Below are 24,257 nucleotides of genomic sequence, written 5' to 3'. Positions count from 1 at the left end.
GTGGTCCCCATGTATAAAGATGAAAACTAAAGGAACTGATTATCATTGCTGAGAAAAAGATAAAAGGAAGGCCTTACTCTTTAAACTCATTTTCTCACACACCGGGAGCACGAAGGCCGTATTCAGCTGACAGGTGGACTAGGGTAGTCCTTGCATTGTGGGGGGCTGTGGTCCAGACGCAGTCAGAACTAAAAACGAGGTCTCGTCTTGGCCAGTTTCCTAAAAGAGTAACAAGATGTGAAATGAAGAGGCTGTGCGACGTTTTGTTTTGTCTTTTTGAGATGGGCTATCAGTACACAGGCCTGGATCTAGTAGACCAGTCCAGCCTCCACCTCAGAGGTCCACCTCGCTCTGCTGGCCATAACTTCATTCTTTACGGCTGAAAAAAATATTCCATTGTATAAACATGCCACAGTTTCTTTATCCATCCCGTGGTGAAGGACGCCGGTTGATTTTATCCCTTAGCTATTATGAGCAGTGCTGGGATCAATACTGATGTGCAAGTTGTCTCTGTGATGTGCTGGCTGAGGAATGGTTAATCTGAGTCACGTGACAGGTCTGTTTCTGGTTTTCTGAGGATCCCTGATAGCAGTACACAAGGATTCTTTTTTTTTTTTTTTTTGTCTACAATCCGGCCAACATTTATTGTTTCGTTTTGTTTTGTTTTGGCTTTTTTGAGACAGGGTTTCTCTGTGGTTTTGGAGCCTGTCCTGGAACTAGCTCTGTAGACCAGGCTGGTCTCGAACTCACAGAGATCTGCCTGCCTCTGCCTCCCTAGTGCTGGGACTAAAGGTGTGCACCATTGCCGCCCGGCCATTTACTTTTGTAATGACTGGCATTCTGACTGGGATAAAATGGAATCTCAATGTAGTTTAAATTTCTCTGCTTGCTGGTGAGTTTGGACATTTTTTATGTGTTTATTGGCCACTTGGGAGAAACCTGCTTTTAAACTTAGCTGGACACTTTCCATGTCAATAGTGTATTGTGAACCCTTTGTGTTTTACCTTCTATGGATAGATATTTAGACACAGCATTACTGACAACATTTAGCTATAAATAGTGCTGTGGTAAACATCCATATAACTCTTTAGTCCATACTACAATTATTCTTAAATATTTTGTTTTTAAATATATAATATGTACATGGGACAAAATTAGATCTTTTTGGGGAGTTGTGTAACTTGAACTGCTAAGCCAGAGTGAATATTTAAAAAGGATTGTGCAAAATTGTCCTTTACAAATGTCCCAGTTCATACTGCTGCCTAGGTGTTATTTGTTCCTAGTATTTCCCAATCGAATAGAGAAATCAAAACTCATTCTTTGCTTGCTAACTTGTGTCATTTATTGTACTGTAACCTTCTCTTTGACACTTTTCCCTCTCAAAATCCTGTTTGCCCTTCAGGCCCTATCTGAGCCGGGCGGTGGTGGCGCACGCCTTTAATCCTAGCACTTGGGAGGCAGAGGCAGGTGGATCTCAGTGAGTTCCAGGACAGCCAGAACTGTTTTACAGAGAAACCCTGTCTCAAAAAACCAGAAAAGACCTTTGGCCGCTCTCTGAGACATCAGCACTCACACTTTCCAGCACGCAGTGAAGACTTCCCTTCTGTTCTGCCTTGCGTTTCGTTTTGTTTTTCTCATCTACAAGTTAACTGTAGTTTACTCAACAGAGCTAAGCAAATCTCAGCCAGGAATGGCAGCTCAAATCTGTGGTCTAAGCAGTGGGAGGCTGAGGCTTGAGGATCCTCTTAAATTCAAGCCTGCCTGGGCACTACCCAACGAACCCTGGGTAGTGGCTAACAAAGAAAAAAACCATTGCATCTTACAGATTTCTCTCTCTCTCTCTCTCTCTCTCTCTCTCTCTCTCTCTCTCTCTCTCTCTCTCTCCCTCTCTCTCTCTCTCTCCTCTCTTCTTCTTCTTCTTCTTCTTCTTCTTCTTCTTCTTCTTCTTCTTCTTCTTCTTCTTCTTCTCTCTCTCTCTCTCTCTCTCTCTCCTCTCTCTCTCTCTCTCTCTCTCTCTCTCCTCTTCTCTTCTCTTCTCTCTCTCTCCTCTTCTTCTTCTTCTTCTTCTTCTTCTTCTTCTTCTTCTTCTTCTTCTTCTTCTTCTTCTTCTTCTTCTTCTTCTTCTTCTTCTCTCTCTCTCTTTCTCTCTCTTCTCTCCTCTCTCTCTCTCTCTCTCTCTCTCTTCTCTTCTCTTTTCTCTTCTCGCTCTCTCTCTCTCTCTCTCTCTTCTTTGGTATGTATGAACTTTGACATGTTTAAACTTAGTAAATACTGAGGTAAATTGGAGTGTGTCAAGTTCATAACAACATAAAGCAGCCTGGTCTACAGAGTGAGTTCCAGGGCAGCCATAGAGAAACCCTGTCTCAAAAAACCAGAAGCAATAAACAAAGAAGAATTCTGATTTGGAGGTTATTATTATTATTTTTTTGCCTTTCTATTTCCTTTCCCTCACACACTATTCTCTTCAAACTTCCAGATCTCGTCTGTCATCATAAGTGTTGCCTCTTCCCTCCTTTCCCTTCTCTTCTTCCTTCTGCCCTCTCTGTTTCTCTCCAGCTGTCTGCATTTTCCTCCCCTCTACTATGTAGCCCGGGTTGGCCGTGAACCGTGACTCTCTCAAGTGTTGGGATAATGGGTGTGTGCCACTGTACTGTTCATAACTTTAATTTTAATGTTATTCACATATTTACAGAAATGATACTTTTACTTTATCTTTTAAACCAAAGGCTCTTCTTTATAATACAGCTTGTGTTCATTCACCTCCTTTACAAATATATGGCATTTTAATTCCATTTATTCATTTTCCCCATTGGACATGTATGTGTGTGTTGCTTAGTGAAAATGTGAGGTTCCTTACTAGCACAAGCCCATGAAACGTCAGACTTTTTCTGGTGCCTAATACAGTCCACTTGCCTAGCTTTTGCCGGGGGCTTTGAAGCTGTGCATTTTGTCATTGCTCAGCCCTGAGAGCTTGACAGTCAGGGCTCCAGCTGCAAGAACATTCACTATACTAGGGCTGCTGAATCTCCCTGGCCCTAGAATAACTTCTCTTTCTGTGCTGTGAGGCAGTAGCTCATGTATTCCCATGACAGTGCCTGGCAGGCCGGAAAGGACACACTCTTCGTCTAGCAGGAAGGAAGAAACTCTCCCCTGATAACTATGCCGTGTTCCAGAGGAGGAATGAGCAGGTGCTGCTAGTGTCCTGCCTTCAGAGGAGGGCACTGGGCTAGCGTGCCTGCTGATAACGGAACCTGTGGACGGCATCATCAGAGAAGTCTCTCTCAGCTCTTTCTGTGAAGTTATAGAGCTCTTTGAGAATAGCTCTGCCTCTCCCCGAGTTTGCCTCCTGCTGGCAATGTCTTCAGCTCCTTGAACCTGTGGTGTTGCTTTATCTTGTCCCCACTGATTCAACCTTACTGCTTCTGTCATCTGCCCCCTGTGGCCTCACCAACCCCTCTTCCCCATTTGCTGTTCCTGAACCCTCCGGTTGGGTTTATCCTCTCATGCCCTTGTACATGTTTTCTCTTTCTAGAATGCTCTGAAGACTTGTGTGTCCCCCATCCACCCCCGCAACTTGGGTAGAGTTAATCAGTCACTTTTCAGTCACACTCTGTACAAGTTCTTGTGGTTAAACATTTACAAAATGTTGTAATTGTCTGTTTGTATTTGTCTAGCCTTTTGTGTTTAGCTTCTGGAAGATAGGATCCATATTCTTAATTCCCTATTAGTAAGTTGGGCCGTGGTGGCGCATGCACGCCTTTAATCCCAGCACTAGGGAGGCAGAGGCAGGTGGATCTCTGTGAGTTCGAGGCCAGCCTGGTCTACAAGAGCGAGTTCCAGGACAGGCTCCAAGGCTACAGAGAAACCCTGTCTCGAAAAACCAAAAACAAAACAAAAACAAAACAAAACAAAATTCCTATTAGTACCTGAAGATTTAGCACATAAAAGGTTCTCTGTAAATGTTAGAAGTGAATGAATGAATGAATGGTGATTTCACAGTTGACCCAGCTAACACTTTCTGCCCTTATGATAGCAAGTCCATGTATTAAAAGATTAGAATTTGTAAACTGAACCCTACAGTCTGTACATTCCTTCCGGGGTGGGTGGGGGGCGGGGGGCGACGGCGACGGTTCTAATACAACCCAGTCTTCTAGATTTTTGTCTCCAGACTTGTCTATAGTTTTCTCTGAAGGTTTGCAGTTAGCAGCTTCTGTGTGGCGGGCAGAGCCTTGCCTTTGCTCTCCTTCCTCTGCTGCATGCTTGTGCACACGTGAACCTTTTTCTGCCTCTCTACTTGGCCAGAGTCTTGCCTGCCATCCTGGCCCAAACTGCATCCTCCTCTGAGTTTCTTTATCTGTTGTAGCATATGAGGCAATACAGTGCAGTAACTGAGTTTCTGTCTTGCAAGACATATAGGCTTAGGTCCAGTTTTCACACCTACTTAGGAGCTGTGTGATTGATGATCAGGTGAATGTCTTAGACTCGGTTTCCTAATCTGTAAGAAGGAGTAGTAACTACAGCTCTTTTTAGGGTTGATTAAGGTTTTTGGATTAAGGTGTACTGAGACGTACCAACTACTCAGGTGTTGCAGGCTGTTAGTGTTGTTGGTGGCAGCCGGTAGGTCATGGTGGCTGTTTCCTGGCCTCGCCGGAGCTGGTCTATGACTGACTTCCTAGCGGAAAGAAGCTATGCAGTTTTGTAAGGAGCACATTCTGAGCCTACAGGCTGCCCTCAAATGCTTGTTGGAATATTTTTGTAAATAGTATTAATTTACAGTTTTATTCCTTGGCGTACGTCAATGCTTTGCCATCTGGAGGTTTGTTCTTTTGTGTAGAGGATGTCTCTTTGAAAAAGTGTTCCTGAGGTCTGCTTTGAGCAGGGACAGGGTGTTTCCTCTCTGTTTCATAGATAGAACCAGCTTTGAGCTTTAGTGTTGGTACAGCTCCAAATCTCTACTAATTAAAGAAATGGATTAGATAAGACAGTTTAATGAAAACTCACGGGGTGTAAGCAGTTTGCACATAGTCTCTTGCTTGACATCATAGTATCAGTACATCTGTTATGTAAAAGAGCAGCCTGATTCTTTTCACTCTTTCTGGTCGATAACACATGGAGATTGTACATCCATGATAGAACACTTGGGTCATTTTGCTGCTTGAATTTTATCTATTTTATAAATGTGAAAATACACTGTTTATTACACATGTGGCAAAGGTCAGAGAAACTAACTTTAAAAAAGAACCCACCATCACCTAGCTTTTAAAGACCTATGCGTGTTTTATTTCCAAATGCTTCTGGAAGAAACACCTCTTTTTGTCTGATTTTCAAGGAAACTAAAATGTGGAAAATTTGATATTTAAGGGGCATAGTTTATGGTATTTTTATTTTTAAGTTTAAGTATTTTAGTGTCTCACAATATACTTGGTTCATGTAGCTATTACAATGTATAATTTAGATCTACATTTGCAAAGAAGGACTTGCTTTACTTGAAAGATTTTGTTTTGTTTTATTTTTAATCATGTGTCCATGTGTATGCCTATGATGGGTATGTGTGCATGAGTGCAGGTGCCCATTGGGGCCAGCAGGTGTGGGATCCCCTGGAGGAGGAGTTATAGGAGACTTTAAGCTGCCTGATGTGGGTGCTAAGAACCAAATTTGGGTCCTCTGCAAGAACAGCCAGTGCTCGTAACTTATGAGCCACCTCTCCAGTCCAAGAGTCACTTTTAAAGTGGTGGGGGAGGGGGAGGCAGAGGGAAAGGTTGATTTCTATGCACTGGGAAGAAAAAAATGGCATGGGCTTTCACATAACGGCATGCTTTTGACCACAATGAAATCTCAGGTAGTAGCTTCTAAAATGTTCTCTCGTGCCTCACTGTCTAGGTTTTCTAATGAGTATTATTGACTTAGAGTCAAAATATTTTAAGGCATTTGGTTTTGGAGTTGAAAACATTAGAAAAATATTTGAAAATGGTAAAGTTGTCCTTTCTTCTCCTTGCCAGGGAAATTTCCCTGAGTAATGAGAAGAGAACAGAAACAAGTGAAAATTCTGTCTTTGAAGAAACAAGGAATGTCTGAAAATCCAGGCCAGAAAATAGGCCGTTTTTGACAGGTTGGGGTTAGGAGTAGGAAAGGAAGTAGACAAGACACTTAAGGCTACAGAATTCAGGAAAAGAGAAACAGTAAAACAAAACAAGATTCCATCTGACTCAAAAGTGTTTTCCATAGTGAGAGGTGTGCCCCTGGACTGAAAAACCAAACCTCTCCCCTTGTAATAGTGGAAAGGAGCTCATGAGCCAGTGGCTTCTCAGGACCCATCTTGATTGCCAATGCAGACAGCGGCGGCCAACGGGGTCTTTGACAGGCAGCACTTAGGGTCTGACGTGCAGTAAGAAGGGACAGTGCACAGCCACTGCCCCGCCTGGCTGGGGGCTTCAGCTTGGGAGGGAGGAGAACAGCTCAAGAATACTCCCACCTGTGCACGCGCACACACAACCACGCTGCCCGAACCATCGCGGAGCTCAGCCAGTAGAGGCACCGGCCACCAAACCTGATGGCTTGATTTTGACCCCCGGGATCAGATGGTGGTAAAAGGAGAGAATTTTCTTCCAGAAGTTGCCATCTGACTTCCACGCATGTGCTGAGCCAATTTTTAGTAACTAGTAGAACAAAGGCCAGGACCTTTCATAACCACAAATATAAGTGAGTGGGGTCACATGACGGCACCCACCGGTGTATTGGTTTTCATTACTGTGGTCAGAATAGCTTAAAGGGGGAAAGACTGGTTCTCGCCCATGACATCAGGGTTTAGTTCATCGTTTCTTGGTCCCATGTGCTTGGGCAGGACATGACAACAAAGCTGCATAGTACAGGACAGAGTTCATTTCGTGGCTGAGATGGGAAGCAGCCAGGGATACACCAACTTTCACCACATCCTCTCCCCAGTCACCTCCTTTCTCTAGCTCAGTCCCATCCCCTGTTTCTACAGTCTCCCAAAATAGTGCTACTTCCTGGGGGAGCAGGCATTTAAATCATGAGTCTATGGAGGACAGTACACACAAACCCTAGGAACACACTGGTCACCATGTCACAGCATATATTTCACTACAGTTCCCTGTGAAGGAGCAGCTCAGAGTGTGGTGCTTGGGAAGCCAGAGCGTGCAGGACGCCACCTCACCTCTGCATTCTCCTTAAACATCTCCACTCGGCCAGCTACAGCGCACATGCTTAGTGTCTGGCTTAAGGTAGGCAGCTTTGCTTCAAAGAAGTTAAAAACTCAAAACTAATAAGCAAATAAAACAGTCACAAAAGGCTGAATTATAATTTATCTTGAAGAGTTATGTTGGGAGTTTGGTGAAATTCTTTTCTCTGAGATACCACTAGGAGACCGGAGAACAGGAGTGTTTTAATTTTGGAAGCTCTTGGAAAATATTTACTTATTTGTGGTGGTGGGGGGGGGATGGTGGGGGTGTGAGCTCACCACCCACAGCACAATGGTGGTAAATTCTCTCCTACCATGCGGGTCCTGGGGATCAAACTTAAGGTTTGTCAGGCTGGGTAGCAAGTAACTTAACCCTGAGCCATCTTGTTGGCCCAGAGATCTTGGAATATAAACAGGCCATCTTCTTGAAGTGTCAGGGAATATTTGGTCCGGAATTGGGTATGTTTAACAACATTCTTTGTTTTATCCTCAGAACCTTATTTATTTAGTCTTTGGTTTCGTGGAAATGACGCATGCACATGTGTCCTAAGGATTCAAGCAGGATGCACTTGTCCCCTAGGGACTCTGGTTTAAAGGACATATACCAATTGCTAAAGCCACCTTGGCAAATTAGGGACTTGATTGAAGTTGAAAACTCAAAAAAATAAAACGGGAGCACTCCTTGGCTGCTGTTAGAACTGGACTAAAAACATTGTAAGCCAGGCGGCGGCACATGCTTTAATACCAGAAGCAGAGGCAGGAGGGTCTTTATGAGCTTCAGGCCAGCCTGGTCTACAGAGCGAGTTTCAGGACAGACAGGACTATACAGAAACCCTGTTTTGAAAACCAGAAAAAAAAATTAGAAAAACATTTTACAGCAGGACCATCATCAGCCTGACCACACAAAAGATAATAAGGAGATTATTGTCTTCTTGCTTCTTGTGTTCCACACCTTCGTAAGCTCTGGTAGCCATTCAGGTTCCTTTGCTCATGTTGAGTGCTATTTTCAACGACAGCCAGATACTGTGTTTTTCTTCCCTCTTCTCATAGCCTATGCTTCTTCATATCCGTTCAAAGACTCTAGCTCTCAGCAGACACCAAAGCAGTGAGCACAGCTGCCTTCTTAGCTGACCTCCTGAAGGTGGGGAGTGGACAGGAAGCAACCCAGTAGCTGGCTGTGTCAGAGACACTTAAGAACAAAGAACTCAAGCCAGGTAGGCACAGACATTACCCTAAAACCTTAGAGACTCGAACCTGTGTGCATCAACACCACACATGCACACGCACACCCACCTATGTAGCAGTTGTCTGTGAGCACACACACTTGGCACAGACAGTTAATCTGGGGCTATTATGAAGAAGTTCTGCCTAGGATGTTAGCCTAGTGCTATTAACGGCGAGCCATCTCTCCAATCCCCTGGAGAGGTTTAAAGTAGTAAATCACTTAAATATTTCAAACCCTTCAAAGACTTTGTTTATCTAGTCCACCAATTATTGAGGCAGATGTTGGCTTGGCTAACTTGAATACTGGACCCTGAGTTCACTCTCCAGAAGGGCAATGGGTCTAAAGCCTTCTCCAGATTTATTTTGTCTGTTGCTACTTACTGCTTAGCTCTTTTTCTTCCCTCAGTGAGTCAAAGTACATTCTCCTCTGCAGTGGGGGAAGTTCTCTGCCCTTGCACCCACTGAGGGCCAAATGCTGCCAAGCGATTGCTCTGCCTTGGAGCAGTGGGGCAAGTCAAAGTTAAAAGGTTATTAAAAAAAAAAAAAACCCAATGCACATCCAAACCTCTTCTCTTCGGTTCAGTCTTTTTTCAGATCTCCTCTGATAAAGGGAGTCAGCCTAGTGTGCCTGCCTTACCCGTGTGTCCTTTGTGGAGAAATGTAGGAATCCATGTGCATCCTCATTTCCTCTAGCCACTGTTTACAGAAAGCTACTTAGCAAAAATTAACATGTAGTAAGTAAAAGCAGCCCCTACACAGGTGGTCCACCCTAATCTCACTTTCTGAGGACAATTATAATGTCACGTTTTAGGTTTATTACTCATGTCTACCATGTATGTTCAATCCTCTATTCTTTTTTTTTTTTTTTTTCCCCCGAGACAGGGTTTCTCTGTAGCTTTTGGTTCCTGTCCTGGAACTAGGCTGGCCTCGAACTCACAGAGATCTGCCTGCCTCTGCTTCCCGAGTGTTGGTATTAAAGGCATGCACCACCACCTCCCGGCATCAATCCTCTATTCTAATAATTCCTAAGTAGGGACATTTCCTTCTTTTCTTTTCTTTTTTCTTTTTTTCTTGTGTTTGTTTATTTGTTTGTTTTTTGAGACAGTTTCTCTGTGTAACAGCCCTGGCTGTCCTGGAACTAACTCTTGTAGTCCAGGCTGGCCTTGAACTCACAAAGATCCCCTTGTCTCTGCCTCCCGAGTGCTGGGATTGATTAAAGGTGTGTACCACCACCGCTCATCTTAAGTGGGGACATTTCTGATGGCTATTAAATCAGCATCATGAAATAAAAAGTATACTTTAGCTTTATGTATTTTAAAGATAACTTTAAAGAGTGTGTGTGTGCTCGCATGCGTGCCTGAATGTGAGAATGTGAATGTGGGTACACTTGTGCCATGGTGTGCATTTGACAGTCAGAGACAACTTTTGGGAGTTTGTACTTGCCTTCTACTTTGTTGAAGCAGGGTATCTCTTGTTGATTCTCCTTCTGCACTGTGTATTTCAAACTAGCTGGTCAGGGAGCTTCTGGGTAGCTACCCTGCCTCCACCTTCTGTGTCTGCTGCCGGAGTGCTGGAGGGACAGACGTGCACGGTTGCCTGGCTTTCCGCAGAGGTCCCAGGGATTGGACTCTGGTGTCAGGCCTGTGCAGCTAGTGCTTTTCCCCACAGACACCTTCCTAGCCGCAGGGCCTGTCTCTTAATGATATCTGAAGTATGTTTAGATACACATTCATATTTTATTAGTAATCCCCAAAGTATTTTTGCTTTACTTTGTTATTGATCTTAAACTTTTTTCTACAAAATTGCAACATTATCTTAACACTTAGATGTGAAACTCTCGCCTTTTATTGAACTGGAGGGCTAACATTTTTGTATCGTTTTGTTTTTTCTTTTCAGTCATGTATTTCCAACCAGCTCTGTCTTTCACTTATAGGTTATAATTTAAATGGAAAACAGCTTTTCAAAGGGAATTTTAGCACTTTCTGATCTCTGCATAAAACTCGGTAGAAAATAACAATTGATACAGGAAGCCAAAATGCCCAAAAAATTGAAATAAGATAAAAATCTAATCAAGCAAAGTGCCACTTCCCTGGCACTGCAGGATATTTACTTTAAGGGGCAGGCAAAATGGCTCAGCAGGCAAAGGCATTTGCTGCCAAGCCTGATGATCTGATAATTTGTTCCCCAGGACCCACATATGGAAGGAGAGAACTGACTCCAAGTTGTCCTCTGACCTACACACCTGTGTGCGCATGCACACACACACATGCTCTCTCTCTAAATAAATAAATGAATGTAATTAAAAATAAATTTACTTTAGAAACATCTTCAAAGCCTGGGGAAAATATTAGGGACTTCATTTATTCGAGCATTGATTCATTCTGTCAGTAGCCGTGAGTCAGGGACACAACTCCAAGATGTGGCTGTGGCACTCTGAAGTGTTCTTTCCAGAGAGGTCTTACAGAAGGGCCAGGAAGGAATTTCAGGGCATGAACCAGAGTTGGAATTTATTAAGAAGAGATTTTAACATAGGTTTATCTGTGGAGTTAACAGGAAAAGGACAAGGAGAGCGGAAGTGCCTTCAAGGTAGCCAGGTGTGATTTTTATTGGCTATTGATGTTATGTCTCACAGGGCTGCTAAGGAACTTTGTTAGTAAATGCAATCATAGGGTGTTTCCTGATGTACACGGGATAGGATTACAGCTGAGAAGTTAAAACCATAGGTTAAATGGTTGTGGGAATTTAAGATTTTTTTTACTGTAAAGGAAAGTTTGCTTTGAAGATGTTCTTTACCATGCAGTGTCAAGTATTCAACCAAGATTTAATTCACCTAAAAATAAACAGGCACATGCATCTCAGAAAAACAAACAACAAAAAAAAATATGTCTATCATCTTGTCTGTAGGATTCCCAGACAATTTCGGGTTTGCGTCTAGGAAAGGAGCAAGGCCAGGAATGCTGAGACTCTGGGATGGTTCACTGCTATTTAAACATTCTTTTTTGAAATACCTCCGTATCACTCCTAGAACTGTTGACTCTCAGCTGGCAAGGGACTTGAACGAGACTCCCACAAGAGTCTCCTTTTCCTTCCCACGTCACCTTAGTTTCCCCTGGCTTTCTGTCCTGCCCCAGTTCAGCATAGTTAGTGAGCATGGTCCTGTGAGTTCTGGTTTTGTGCAAGAGAATAAAACTCAAGAAAAAGGGCAATTTGTGATCAGAATTCCACTACAGTGATGGCCGCCCTGGGAACACAGAGGAATAGCCACTCACACTGGAGCGGGGACATGGGCGGCGTAGGTATAGGAGATCTCTCCTACATGTGAGACCTGAAGGTTGAGGAGGGATTAGGGGAGAAGAGAAGAAGAAAAGGGGTTTGCCAGGCCTGTGGTAAGACCACAGGGCCTTCAAGGAGCTGTAAGTGATTTGTTTGGAGAAGGTGAAATCCAAGCTTCCAGGAATCCTGAGCTTTAAATGCCACATCCAGTCATCTGGGCTCTACCAGGGCAGTGTGGAGTCCATGCTGCGTTTGTGAATCATAGCATTCTGATGGGCTGTGCTTTGTATTAGTCCCGCCAGGGGTTCTCCGTCGTCCTTTGTTGAATTCAGGTGACACTGATGAGGAAAACAGATGGGATCGACCTGTCTTGCTTTCAGATGCAAGGAAATGCTTAACTGTCCTAGAGGAGGGCTGCAAAGATTCCCCTGGCTTGTCTGTCTTCCCGGTCAGTGTTTTTGTATGTCCTATAGAAATAAGTCACTCCCTGTATTTTCAGGCACTTGTGAGATTGGGGTATAAATTTCCTTTTAGAACTTGCGTTGGATGCATTATTACTAATGATTGCTGAAGTAAAGAGGAAATGAAATCAGCAGATGTACGGAGCTTCTATTCACACTGAACACACTCACTATTCACTTAAACAAAAAGATCATTTCTCAATTGAAATCGGAATATTCTAATTTAAGGCCTAAATCAGCTGTGTCATAATCTTTATGGAAACAAAGCTTTCTACTGTGTAGTAGTTGCATAAGTAACTCATTTCCCCTTGTAGATACACAAGTTGTCAACGCTAATTCTTTCTCCATTTTTCTCTTAAGAACTCTCTTTAAAATAGACTTTTTCACCAGTGACATTTGCTTATATGTTTTATGAAATCTAATATTTCCATTCAGATTTCCTGCTTACAGGCATTCTTTCTTGTAACTTTCTTTTTTTATTTATTCTTTGTGTCTTTCACATCGTGGCTTTTCTAGCTCCTGCTCCCTGGCATCCGCCCTCTGCCCCTGCAGCCTCCCCCACCCCAAATAAAATGAAAAATATTTTAAGACAAAAAGGGAGGGGGGAGAAAGGGAAAATCTCGTCATGGAAGCTGCAGTGTGACACACAGTGGACCCCTTTATCCATGCATCTGTACATGCAGGCGTTCGTTGCAAATAATCATTGGTTTAGTTCAAGGATCCTGGTCTCTCCTCACTGGGACTCTTCCTGGACATCCTGTTGCTGCCCTACCCTGTGTCGTGGAGATCCTGCAGCCCTGGGTCCACAGTCGTCCCCCTGCCCCCCTCCAGCAGACCACAGATAGAGCGGATGTTGGGGTGGGCCAACACTTTACCCCGGTTCTAGGCGTGGGTAGTTGCAGGATTGTTCAGCCTGCCAGCTCTCCCCTGTCCTAACAACCAGGGTGAGCTCTCCAGCCCTGCCCTGGCTAAGTTCACCCCTTGCAGCCATGAACAAGGGATGGGGACAGTTCTCCTGCTTTCACGTCCTCAGGGCCGGTCCTCCCACACCTGCACACCTTCAGGGCAAGCTCTGCTGTGTTGCCCAGTCAGGAGTAGGGGCCGCTCTCTGGGTGCTGCAGCTGATGAGGGGCAGGGACAGCTCTCCATCTGCCTCAGGTGTTGATGGGGGAATCTCCTCCCTGCCTGCATCCCCACATGACAGACAAGTGGTGGAGACAGCTCTCCCACACTCACAACTTTGGGGATGGCTCACCTCCACCACAGAGTTGGCTCCGTTGTGCTGCCCAGGCAAGATGCAAGACTTGTTCGTGCTGCAGTGGTGGGGTGCAAGGGCGGCTCTCCTGCTCTCAGGATCACAGTTCTTCCCCCTGCCTCAGACACTTATGGGGGGTGGTGCCCATGCCTCCATATGGCTGATGAGGGATGGAGCTAGGTCTACCCGTGCTCCCGTTCTCAGGGCGTGCTCACCTGTGCCCTCATCAACAGAGTCAGCTCTGCTGTGCTGCCCACACAGGGATTAGGGCCTGCTTTCCCGACTGCTGTGGTTGCTAAGGGGTCAGCTGGAGGTGGTAGGGGAAGGGAGGAGGGTATCTTTCCACCATCCACATTGTCACACGGCAGCCGAGAGGGCTGGGCCCTGCTGTCTTGTTCTCACACCGTAGGGTCAGCTCACCTATGCCCCCGTGAAACAGGGTCAGCTCTGCTGTGCTCCCCAGGTGAGGTGTAGGACCCTCTCTCCTGAGTGTTTCAGCCAAATAGGAGCTGGCTCCACACTGAATAGCCCTGTCCTCTCTCAGACATCAACACAAACCATGGCTGCATCAAGGCCATGAACCTAGGCACGGGCCCTGGCAGCATCCCAGGCCCAGACATCGCCATGTCCCTGAGTGGTAATCAAGCCGTCAAGCCACCCACTACAGCCTGCCCCCACACTTCTTCAGGTACGCCTCTGTCCACAGGACATGGGCCATCCTCTCTCTCTCTCTCTCTCTCTCTCTCTCTCTCTCTCTCTCTCTCTCTCTCTCTCTCTCCCTCTCTCCCTCTCTCCCTCTCTCCCTCTCTCCCTCTCTCCCTCCCATAACACACCATAACAGTGCCCCATCTGCCCAGCGCCTTGTGGTGCAGGGTGGGCCTATGTTTTCTCCCCAAGTCCTGGGCAGGCCTGCCTGTGGGTCTCTTGGCCCTGCTCAGTCTGTCATGGCCTACAGACATTCTTTTTTTTTTCTTAAATATTTATTTATTATGTATACAATATTCTGTCTGTGTGTATGTCTGCAGGCCAGAAGAGGGCACTGGACCTCATTACAGATGGTTGTGAGCCACCAGTACTGGGAGGCAGAGGCGGGCAGATCTATGTGAGTTTGAGATCAACACGATCTGTATAGTAAGTTCTAGGACCGCCAAGGCTACACAGAGGGAACCTGTTTCAAAAATAAGTTAAAATAAATAAAAAGCAAACAAAAAGGCTGAACACATTGAATTGTCAGGGAAATGCAGCCATCGTGAGCTATTATTAGACTGGCTGTTACCCAAAGGATGCGTGATAACAATTTAGTGAAATTTGGAGGAAAGGTTATCAAATGGTATTATCTTACTAATCTCATTTTTTTCCTTTTTTTACACGGCAGTTGTTTTTGAGGTCCACCATCTCATGCTACCCCCAGCTAACTAGACTTCAAATGCCACAACTTGTTACCACCACCCATAACCTTGGACAGACATTTTCCCATGTTCCCTTTTGTGAATTAGCATAAGCTTACTACTTCCGGGTCATAGTTTGGCAATACGAGTACAAGCATTTTTGGCTTATCTTTAGTAATTGGTTCTTAAATGTTTTCTTATTGAAAATTTTAGTCAGGAGCCATTTAATATCTTTTTTTTTTTTTTTTTGGTTTTTCGAGACAGGGTTTCTCTGTAGCTTTGGTTCCTGTCCTGGAACTAGCTATTGTAGACCAGGCTGGCCTCGAACTCCCAGAGATCCGCCTGCCTCTGCCTCCCGAGTGCTGGGATTAAAGGCGTGCCCCACCACCACCCGGCTTTTTATTTTTTATTTTTTTAATCTTTTTAAGGGAAAACCAATTCATTTTAGTTACCTCAAAATCTTTACCTTAGTTTCCGCAGCAGGAGAGCCGTGTGTGTAAATAGTTTGAATGTAGAGTGCTTAAACATCATTTCCTATTCGCGATGTGGCTTTTAACCGCGGTTTCTCTGAATGCACTGAAGGAAGTCTGCTCTCTCAGGCCTGCCCGGAGGTGGGCAGCGCCCCATGGAGGATGGCTCTAGGTGCAGCACCGTATGAGATACACACGTCTTTTCAGACTCTTTTTTTTTTTTTTTTTTTGGTTTTTCGAGACAGGGTTTCTCTGTAGCTTTGGTTCCTGTCCTGGAACTAGCTCTTGTAGACCAGGCTGGCCTCGAACTCCCAGAGATCCGCCTGCCTCTGCCTCCCAAGTGCTGGGATTAAAGGCATGTGCCACCCTAATATTTATTTATTATTGATACAGTATTCTGTCTGATTGTATGCCTGAAGGCCAGAAGAGGGCACCAAACCTCATTACAGATGGTTGTGAGCCACCATGTGGTTGCTGGGAATTGAACTCAGGACCTTTGGAAGAGCAGGCAATGCTCTTAACCGCTGAGCCATCTCTCCAGCCCGCTTTTCAGACTCTTCATGCAGTTATGACTCCCGTGATCTTCTAGTGAGTGTACTTGAAACTTCCTGTCTGTCGTTCTGTTTAATATAATATATATTGACTTTTAGAGAATATAAATATTCCTTTTTCCCACTAGATAACGTTTGACCAAGGGAGGAAGTGGCCTTGGGAAGAGACACCTCCCTCGGGAGAGCTAGGTCTCTTCCTCACAGAACCCAGGCTGGGCTGCTCTTTGCAGCGACAGAGCCGCAGATGGCGATAACGCAAGGGCAGGGCCTCACATCCGCACCTATTCCCACCCCTGCCTGCGACCATAAGGCCCTCCGTGTTCCAGCTCTGCTGATGCTGATTTGTTTTTGTATATGCTCCCTCTCTTTGCTGTAGCTTTTTTTTTTCTCTGAAACCCAAAGTTCCAGCCTAATGTAAGAAAATGGTTTCTTCTTTGATATTTCCATAACAAATTGAAATTTAGAACTAGACAAAATAGTAGTAGAAATAGTATAAAAATATGCTTTAAAGAAACCAGTGTTGTTCTGTAGAAGTGGCGTAGGCAATCACTGAGAATGTTTGTGTAGCTCTCCTAAAAGAAGACTAAGGAAGAGATACAGCAGAGCCTCAGCCAGGGGTCTGCAGTCAGTGTGGGCAGCTTAACAGGAAGTAATGGGACTGAGCATTCGGGACAGTCTGGAAACCGACTTAACATTTTTTATTACACGTACTTAGTTGTGTGTGTAGGTGGGTGGGTGGAAGTTCACATGCTGTGTTGTGTGTGTGTGGAGCTCAGAGGACAGCATCTAGGAGTCTGTTCTGTCCTCCCATCATATAGGTGCTGGGCTGAGCTCAGGCAGACAGACCTGGCAAGTGTTCTCACCCACTGGAGCATTTCATAGGCCCTGAACTTTTGATGTAAAGGTTTCTCTTTTTATAGTGCTTAACTTCAGCTGTCGTCTTGGGATCTAGAACCGTCTGGTAGGCCTAGTTGTGTTAATTGGGGAGGGGGCACCTTGCCCTGGCTCAGACACTGGACTGCGTGAATGCAGAAAGCCAGTCGAGCAGCAGCACATTCTCATCTGCTTCCAGATGTGGATTGTTTCACCCTGCCTCGTCAGCTCGACACAGGCTGGGGCTTCCAGATGTGGCTATGTGGTACCTTACTTTGTCAGTTCGACACAGGCTGGGGCTTCCAGATGTGGATGTTTTGCATCCTGCTTTGTCAGTTTGATAGGCCAGGGTCATCTGAGAAAGAGGAACCTCAACTGAGAAAATGTCTCCATAAGGCATTTTCTTGACTGATGGTTGCTGTGGCAGGCCCAGCCCTCTATGGGAGGTACTGTCTCTGGATGGGTGGTTCTGAGGTTTATAAGAGAGCAGACTTAGCAAGCCATGAGGATCAACCAGGAAGCTACTTTTCTTGGTGGCTTTTGCTTTAGTTCCTGCCCCCAGGTCCCTGCATTGAGCTCCCATCCTGACTTTCCTCCGCGATGGAGTGGGACCTGAGAGTTGTACAATAAAATAAACCCTTTTCTCCTCAAGTTGCTTTGGCTATGGTGTTTACCACAGCACTAGGGACCCTAAGACGTGGCATAACTGGCTACTTCAAGCTCCTGCCACACTGGCCACCCACCATGCTGGACTGTTACCTGGAACTTGGGAGCCAGAATAAGCCTTTTCCCCCTTACATTCTTTTGTCATGGCATTTTACAACAGCAACAAAGGACAAGGCAACCAACTGAAACTTAGACACCTCCGCTGCTCAAGGGTTTCTTTACTCCCTAGAGCCAAAGTGGGGCTGTTTGTAACCCCTTCCACTAGTGTGGCTGCACATGAAAGGGCACTGGATTGTGTGCCCTGATCAGAGAGCAAGCTGTGTGTCTGCTAGCTCACGCATTTTCAGAGCCACTGAGCAGCTGAGTAAAGAAATGATTGCCTAAAAGCAATGCGGTTTACCAGGCAGGAGTCAGAATTGAACACCTGTCTGTTGAGCCTTCGCAGCACTGATGAGGAAAGCTGTCGGGGTGAGCGTAGATGATCCTGTGTGTGGTTGTCATTCTCAGTGTAACCTGCTTGGGCTCTCATTGAGGCTTACAAGCTGGCCTAGAAAGACCCAGATTTCCCTTTACAGTCAGGATGCTAGAAGTGATCAGGTAGGCAGACAGCCATTGTAGAACTTTGTGAACAAGGCTCCCTGATGCCTGTGCAGTGTGTTTCTTAAATACTGACTGGCAGGTGTAAATATGCCTGAAACAGATTCATTCCAGGGACAGGAAATCTGCTTATTGGTTTTTGGTTTGCTTGTTTGCATTGTTACCCTTCTTTCTACTGTTCTGAGACAATGTCCTTAAAACAGTGTGTGTCTCAGATTGGCCAATTCACAGTTATTCTCCTGCCTCGCCATCACACATGCTGGGATTGCAAGCTTGCACCATCACACCTGGTGCTGATTTGTTAACTGATAGTTGGGAATATGCTCCTTCAATATCCAGAGCATATCTGGATATCTCTGCTGTGTTCTGTTTCCCTCGGGGAGAAATCTGTGAATAACAGGGTTCTCACCTCTGTCTCCTCTCTCTAGGGTGGCCCAAATTCTCCTCGTTGATCTAACAGGTCAATAGCCAATGGCCACTTTGTCCTTTTGAGGGGGTCATGGGTAGATTCTAAGGTGCACTTCAGGATATGGCATCTCAGGTTTCCACTGCTGGATTTGAGGGTTCTCAGGTCTTAAATTGTCGTGGATCTGGTTATCCCACAACAGACTGTTCCCATTTTTTGCTGTGTTGGCTTGTTTTTAAAGATTTTTTTTTTTATCTTATTTGTACAGGTGTTTTGCCTGTGAGTATGTTTGTGTGCTGTGTGTAGGCCTGGTGTTCACAAGGTTGGGGTATGGCTTTGGTGCCCCTAGAACTGGAGTTATGAATCTTTGTGAGTCACTATTTGGGGTCTAGGATCTGAATGTGAGTCTTCTGCAAATCAGTAATTGAGCCTAACTGCTGTGCCATCTTCCCAGCCTTGTTCCCATTTTTTATAGGTTAATTCTTACTAGAGAAATTTATTCTCAAAACTAATTTTATTTCTGGAAAGCTTTCACTTGTCCCTTATAACAAATGCATTAACATATATCTAAGAATGAGATTCCACCTTGTCTAGTATTTCATATTATGAACATCATGGCTTTTATTAGAAGTTATGGCCTTAATGCTCTGAAGCAACTGTCTCTCCAGGAAAGCACTGTTTTTAAAATGCCTTATAATGTGTGTGTATAAAGAATTAATTATAGTGCATAGCCAAAATTCCTTAGAAATTCCTTGCTGTAGATATTTAGTTACTCATTATCAGCACTGTTAAGTCCAGCAGTACTTATTTAATACAGACACAAGTGTTTGCTCAGCACTGTGCGGTTTGGGGAAAGAATCTAAATGGCTTCACTCTAGCGTGAAGTTCTTTAGGTAGCAAATGGGATGGCATAAAAGGCTTGCAGTTTGCTGTTTAAATTGATTGAAAGGGAAAGTAACCAGCAGTAACCGGAGGAAAAGCAAGGAATTAGGATAATGGTTTGGCTGTCAAGTGTGGGAGAAGGTCCTGGGAAAGCCTCCTAGGAGCTTTGCCTCAGGGTCGTTCTTGTGCCATCTTGTGGGTGGGTCTGGCAAGGACCAAGGAAACTCATCTACTGAGCAGAACCTCCGATCTCCACACTTCATTGATATCAAACAGCAAGATAGGTGTCAGAACTGTGGTGTAGGAGCCAGATCATGTACGTTCATTGGCAGGTCTCCACACACACCTCACATCCATGTGCTCATCTCCACGGCAGCTGTTAGCACAGGCCTCTACCCCCTCCCACTGAGAGCAATGCACAGCCTTCCTTTCTGCTCTTCTCTGTCCTTATCTCCCACGGCCTGTTCTCCTCAGACAATCAAAAGGGGTTTTATTTTATTCAGACTATACCAGGGAAGGGCAAAGATTATGATCAAAATATACTGTAAGAAAAATTTTTTTTTAATATAAACAGATCTGGCTATATCAGTACTTCATATAACATCCTGTTGCTTTTCATGAAATGTCTTGGCTTACAAAGCTCTTTATGATCTGACCTGATCACATGACCTCTTCCCTCTTTCTCCTCCAGTGCCCCACCTGGTTCTCATGAGTCCTTTCTTGGTTCTCCTTGTTGGCTGGCTCCTTGCCATTCAGATCTCACTCCTGTATTTGTTCTCCTGAGAGAGGCCTTCCTCAACCTCTCTTTCTTTCATCCCAGCAGCCAAGTTCCTCCCAACCCAGTTCTTCCTGTTGTTAAGTAGATGTATCATCGGCCATGTTCTTTGTTGACCTCCAAAGTCTAGGAAAACCACTTAGCACGACGAAGATGCTCAGTTAAGATTTGTCAAATGGGTAAGGACTGTCTGCCAGTTTTTTGACCTTATTTCATCTGGATATAGATTAGAGCAGGTGATTTAGATCTTGCCCACTAGAACATAAAAGAGCTACAGAAATTAAATACAGACAGGATTGAGTTTTGTTCCTGCAATTGCTGCTTCTCGGTTACTTGATTATTCTGTTCTGAGCTTCAGTTTCTTCATTGCTAATTTAAGTTAATAAGTTAGTGAACTTACAGAGTAAGAATCTGGGGGAGATGTGCTGTACTTGCCTAACAGTTCTGTCTTCAACATTGATAACCCAAGTACTTTTGAGGTGTTGAAGCAGAGAATCGGAAGCCCAGGGTTATCTTTGGCTACATACTATGTTCCAAACATAGTAAATACACATTTCCCAATGGTGATTGGGAGCTAAGGAAGAAAATAATAGTAGGAAAGGGATAGGAGGGAAAGCTGCAGGAGCATGACTTCAAATAGGTTGATTATTTATGTCCTCTCTCCTCCCTCTCCCTTCCGTCTTCAGGATCTGCTATGTAGCCCAGCCTGGCTACAGACTTTGTGCAATCCTCCCGAAGCCTCCCAGGTGTTGGGATTACAGACGTGTGCCCCCATCCCTAGCTAATAACTTCTTTCCTACCTCAGGCCTTCAACTCGTAACAGCTGACTTTTCCTTCTAGCGTCACATGTAACCAGTATTCAGTCAGTCAGATAATCAAAAAAACTTCTGATACGGTTCATCAGAACTAATCATTTTTGTCATTTCTAATCATATTTGTCAAAATATTTTAAGCTGCTATGATACAAATATACAACTTTATTTTCTGATATTCTAATTATTTTTTATTTTTTGGTTTTTCGAGACAGGGTTTCTCTGTGGTTTTGGAGCCTGTCCTGGAACTAGCTCTTGTAGACCAGGCTGGTCTCGAACTCACAGAGATCCGCCTGCCTCTGCCTCCCGAGTGCTGGGATTAAAGGCATGCGCCACCACCGCCCGGCATATTTTCTGATATTCTAATGTTACAATCTTCACCCATTCATTCATTTGGAAACAGTCTGTTATTATGTAGCCTGTTATTATGCTGCTTCCTAAGTGCCGGGGTTAAAGGCATGTGCTACCTACCTCATAGTCTTAAAATTTAACTATGTGTGTTTGTATCTGGGGTTAAAGGCATGTGCCCATTACATAGTCATAAAATTTTAATTATGTGTATTTATATGGCATGACATCCATATGGAGGTCAGAGGACAAATTAGTAGATTCGGTGTTCTCTTTCAGTCTCTTGGGTGGTTCTACCCTTGAGCCCCTGGTCCTGGGTGGTGGAAGAAACTAGCCATGGAGGCAAGTCTGTAAACAGCATCCCCCCTACAGCCTCTCTCTCTGCTTGAGTTCCTGTCCTGACTTTCCTTCGTGATGAACTGAAATTGTAAGGTGAACTAAACTCTTTCCCCACAAAGTGTTTTGGTCATAGTTTTTATTTGAGGATTAAAACACAAATTAGGCGGGGCGGTGGTGGCGCATGCCTTTAATCCAAGCACTCTGGAGGTAGAGGCGGGCGGATCTCTGTGAGTTCAAGGCCAGCCTGGTCTACAAGAGCAAGTTCTAGGATAGGCTCCAAAGCTACCAAGAATCCCTGTCTCGAAAAATCAAACAAACAAACAAATTTGATCACAACTCTTTTTTTTTTTCTGTTGTTTTTTGATTAGTTTGGTTGGTTGATTTTTGTTTTGAAACCAGGTTTCTTTGTGTAGTCCTGGCTCTCCTGGAGCTTGCTCTGTAAACCAGGCTGGCCTCAAACTCACAGATAATCCACCTGCCTCTGTCTCCTGAGTGCTGGGATTAAAGGCATTGGCCACTGCCTCCAGGTCTGTTTTTTTTGTTTGTTTGTTTGTTTTTTTTTTTGTGGAGAGACAGGATTTTTCTGTATGGCTCTGATTGTCCTGGAACTTGGACTCTGTAGACCAGGCTGGCCTCAAACTCACAGATAATCCACCTGCCTATCTCGCAAATGCTGGGATTAAAGGCGTGTGCCACCACCGCCCTGCTGGATAAAGTTCTTGAACATGCTATTGTTTCTATATTATCTAAAAACGATCTAAAAATGTTGGCTACATTTGAGACTGAAAGATATATGAAAGCTATGTTATTAAAATTGATTTGAAAATGAATATTTTATTATAAATAATAATGTAAAAACTAAAGGGGCTATGAGCTGAAGTCTGATTTTGATGGTGAAGCATGAGCAAAGGGGTGGATGCAGAAGCCCCAGTGGTCCCCTGTCCATTCCCAGAGCAGACGGAACGCTGTTTACTCTGAGGATCTGAAAGGGTGGATGCAGAAGCCCCAGTGGTCCCCTGCCCATTCCCAGAGCAGACAGAACGCTATTTACTCTGAGGATCTGAAAGGGTGGATGCAGAAGCCCCAGTGGTCCCCTGCCCATTCCCAGAGCAGACGGAATGCTGTTTACTCTGAGGACCTGTTGCTCACTGTTCGCTGAGTGATGTCATCAGATTTCCTGGCGGTGGCTATTTTTTGCGGGGATGGTAGGGGTGGGGTGGGCATAGTGCTGGGTGGTTGACTGTCCAGCTGGACTAATACTCTGACCACAGAGGTCCCAAGGTCCGGATATTCCCTGCGACAGGATGTTCGGCTAAATTCTGTCTAGCTAAGTAAGAGTGTCCAGTGGTCTATTACAGCACTTGCTGAAGCATGAACCTTTTAAAATGATACTGCCGAAACGTTACAGGGTGTCTGAAATTTGGTCTTAAATCTTTTTTAGGAAGAACATACATTTTCTTTTATTTTTCAAAATTAGTAGTTGGGTCATTTTTATAAATTGAGATTTTAAAGTTAAGCTGTCTTTCCTAAAATTTATCTCACCAACTTTTTCAAATATTAAAAACATTGTGTGTGTGTGTGTGTGTCTGTGTGAGTTTATGCGTACCACACTTATGCGGGAGCCCACAGAGGCTGGAAGACAGTGTCAGATCCTCTGCGATTGGAACTAGAGGCAATTGTGAGCTGCTATGTGTTAGGAACCGAATCTAGGTCCTCGTCAAGAGCAGTAAGCACTGCTAACCACGGAGCCGTCTTCTCTCCAGCTCCCTGTCTCAGCAACTCTTTGTTTGTTTGCCTACTTGGTTTTTATTTTGTGCCTCCTGAGTGCTAGTCACTAACATCTGAGGTGGATCATGTACTCGGTACATATGTACCTATGGAGGTACAACCTCCATAGGCTGTACTCTTACCCACAGTTTGAGTGAACACTGTAAATTTTATTTTATCTCATTCTGTGTATTTCTGAGATGGGATCCAACTATGTAGGCTAGGCTGAGTTAAACTCAGAACCCTACCTCAGCCTCCTAGGTACTAGGGTTATAGATATGTCATCAGACCCAGCTATGTGTTTTATTGATGCATTTTTCTCTAGTCATTAGTACTTAAACATTTTGTTATTTATTAACTTTGGTTTTCTTCTTAGAATTTTCTTAACCAATCTTAACAGTTTTTGGTTACTGTATGCACATTGAGTCGTTTTCTTAGCGTTATAACAGTCTAGCGAAAGACAGTACCAGAGATCAGATACTTTTTCTTTCTTTCCTATTTTTTCAGAATCTACAACTTAAAAAGTATCCTCAGCTGGGTGGTGGTGGCGGCGCACACACCTTTAATCCTAGCACTCGGGAGGCAGAGACAGGCAGCTCTGTGAATTTGAGGCCAGCTTGGTCTACAGAGTGAGTTCCAGGACAGTCAGGCTACACAGAGAAACCCTGTCTCTGGGGGCAGGAATATATATATATGCATGCATATTATATATGTGAATGTATATACGCATATATAGCTCCTCTGTGTGTATGTGGGGGGGAGGGATGGAGACGGGGGAGGGAAAGTGCTGTCACATGTAGAAGTGAGATGAATACCTTGCGAAGTTAGTTCTTTTCTTCTACCTTTATGTGGATTCAGGGATCAAATTTACATTGTTAGACTTATGTGGCAAGTGCCATCACCCACCGACCTATCTCACCAGTCCTCCACCTTTTTTGTGAGCAATAGTTCTCACTGTATCTAGAGCACATG

At 44.5% G+C, this 24,257-nt stretch overlaps 1 protein-coding gene across 1 annotated transcript in view; it reads left to right on the top strand.

Annotated features, from left to right (window-relative positions):
• Pde8a (phosphodiesterase 8A) overlaps positions 1-24,257 on the top strand; it is a 102,314-nt gene that overhangs the window by 31,766 nt on the left and 46,291 nt on the right. The window lies entirely within an intron of this gene.

This window comes from Chionomys nivalis, chromosome 23, assembly GCF_950005125.1.
Source record: "Chionomys nivalis chromosome 23, mChiNiv1.1, whole genome shotgun sequence".
Classification (NCBI taxonomy): Eukaryota; Metazoa; Chordata; class Mammalia; order Rodentia; family Cricetidae; genus Chionomys; species Chionomys nivalis.
The sequence above is the reverse complement of the archived record's forward strand: the minus strand, read 5'-3'. Positions and strand labels throughout refer to the sequence as shown.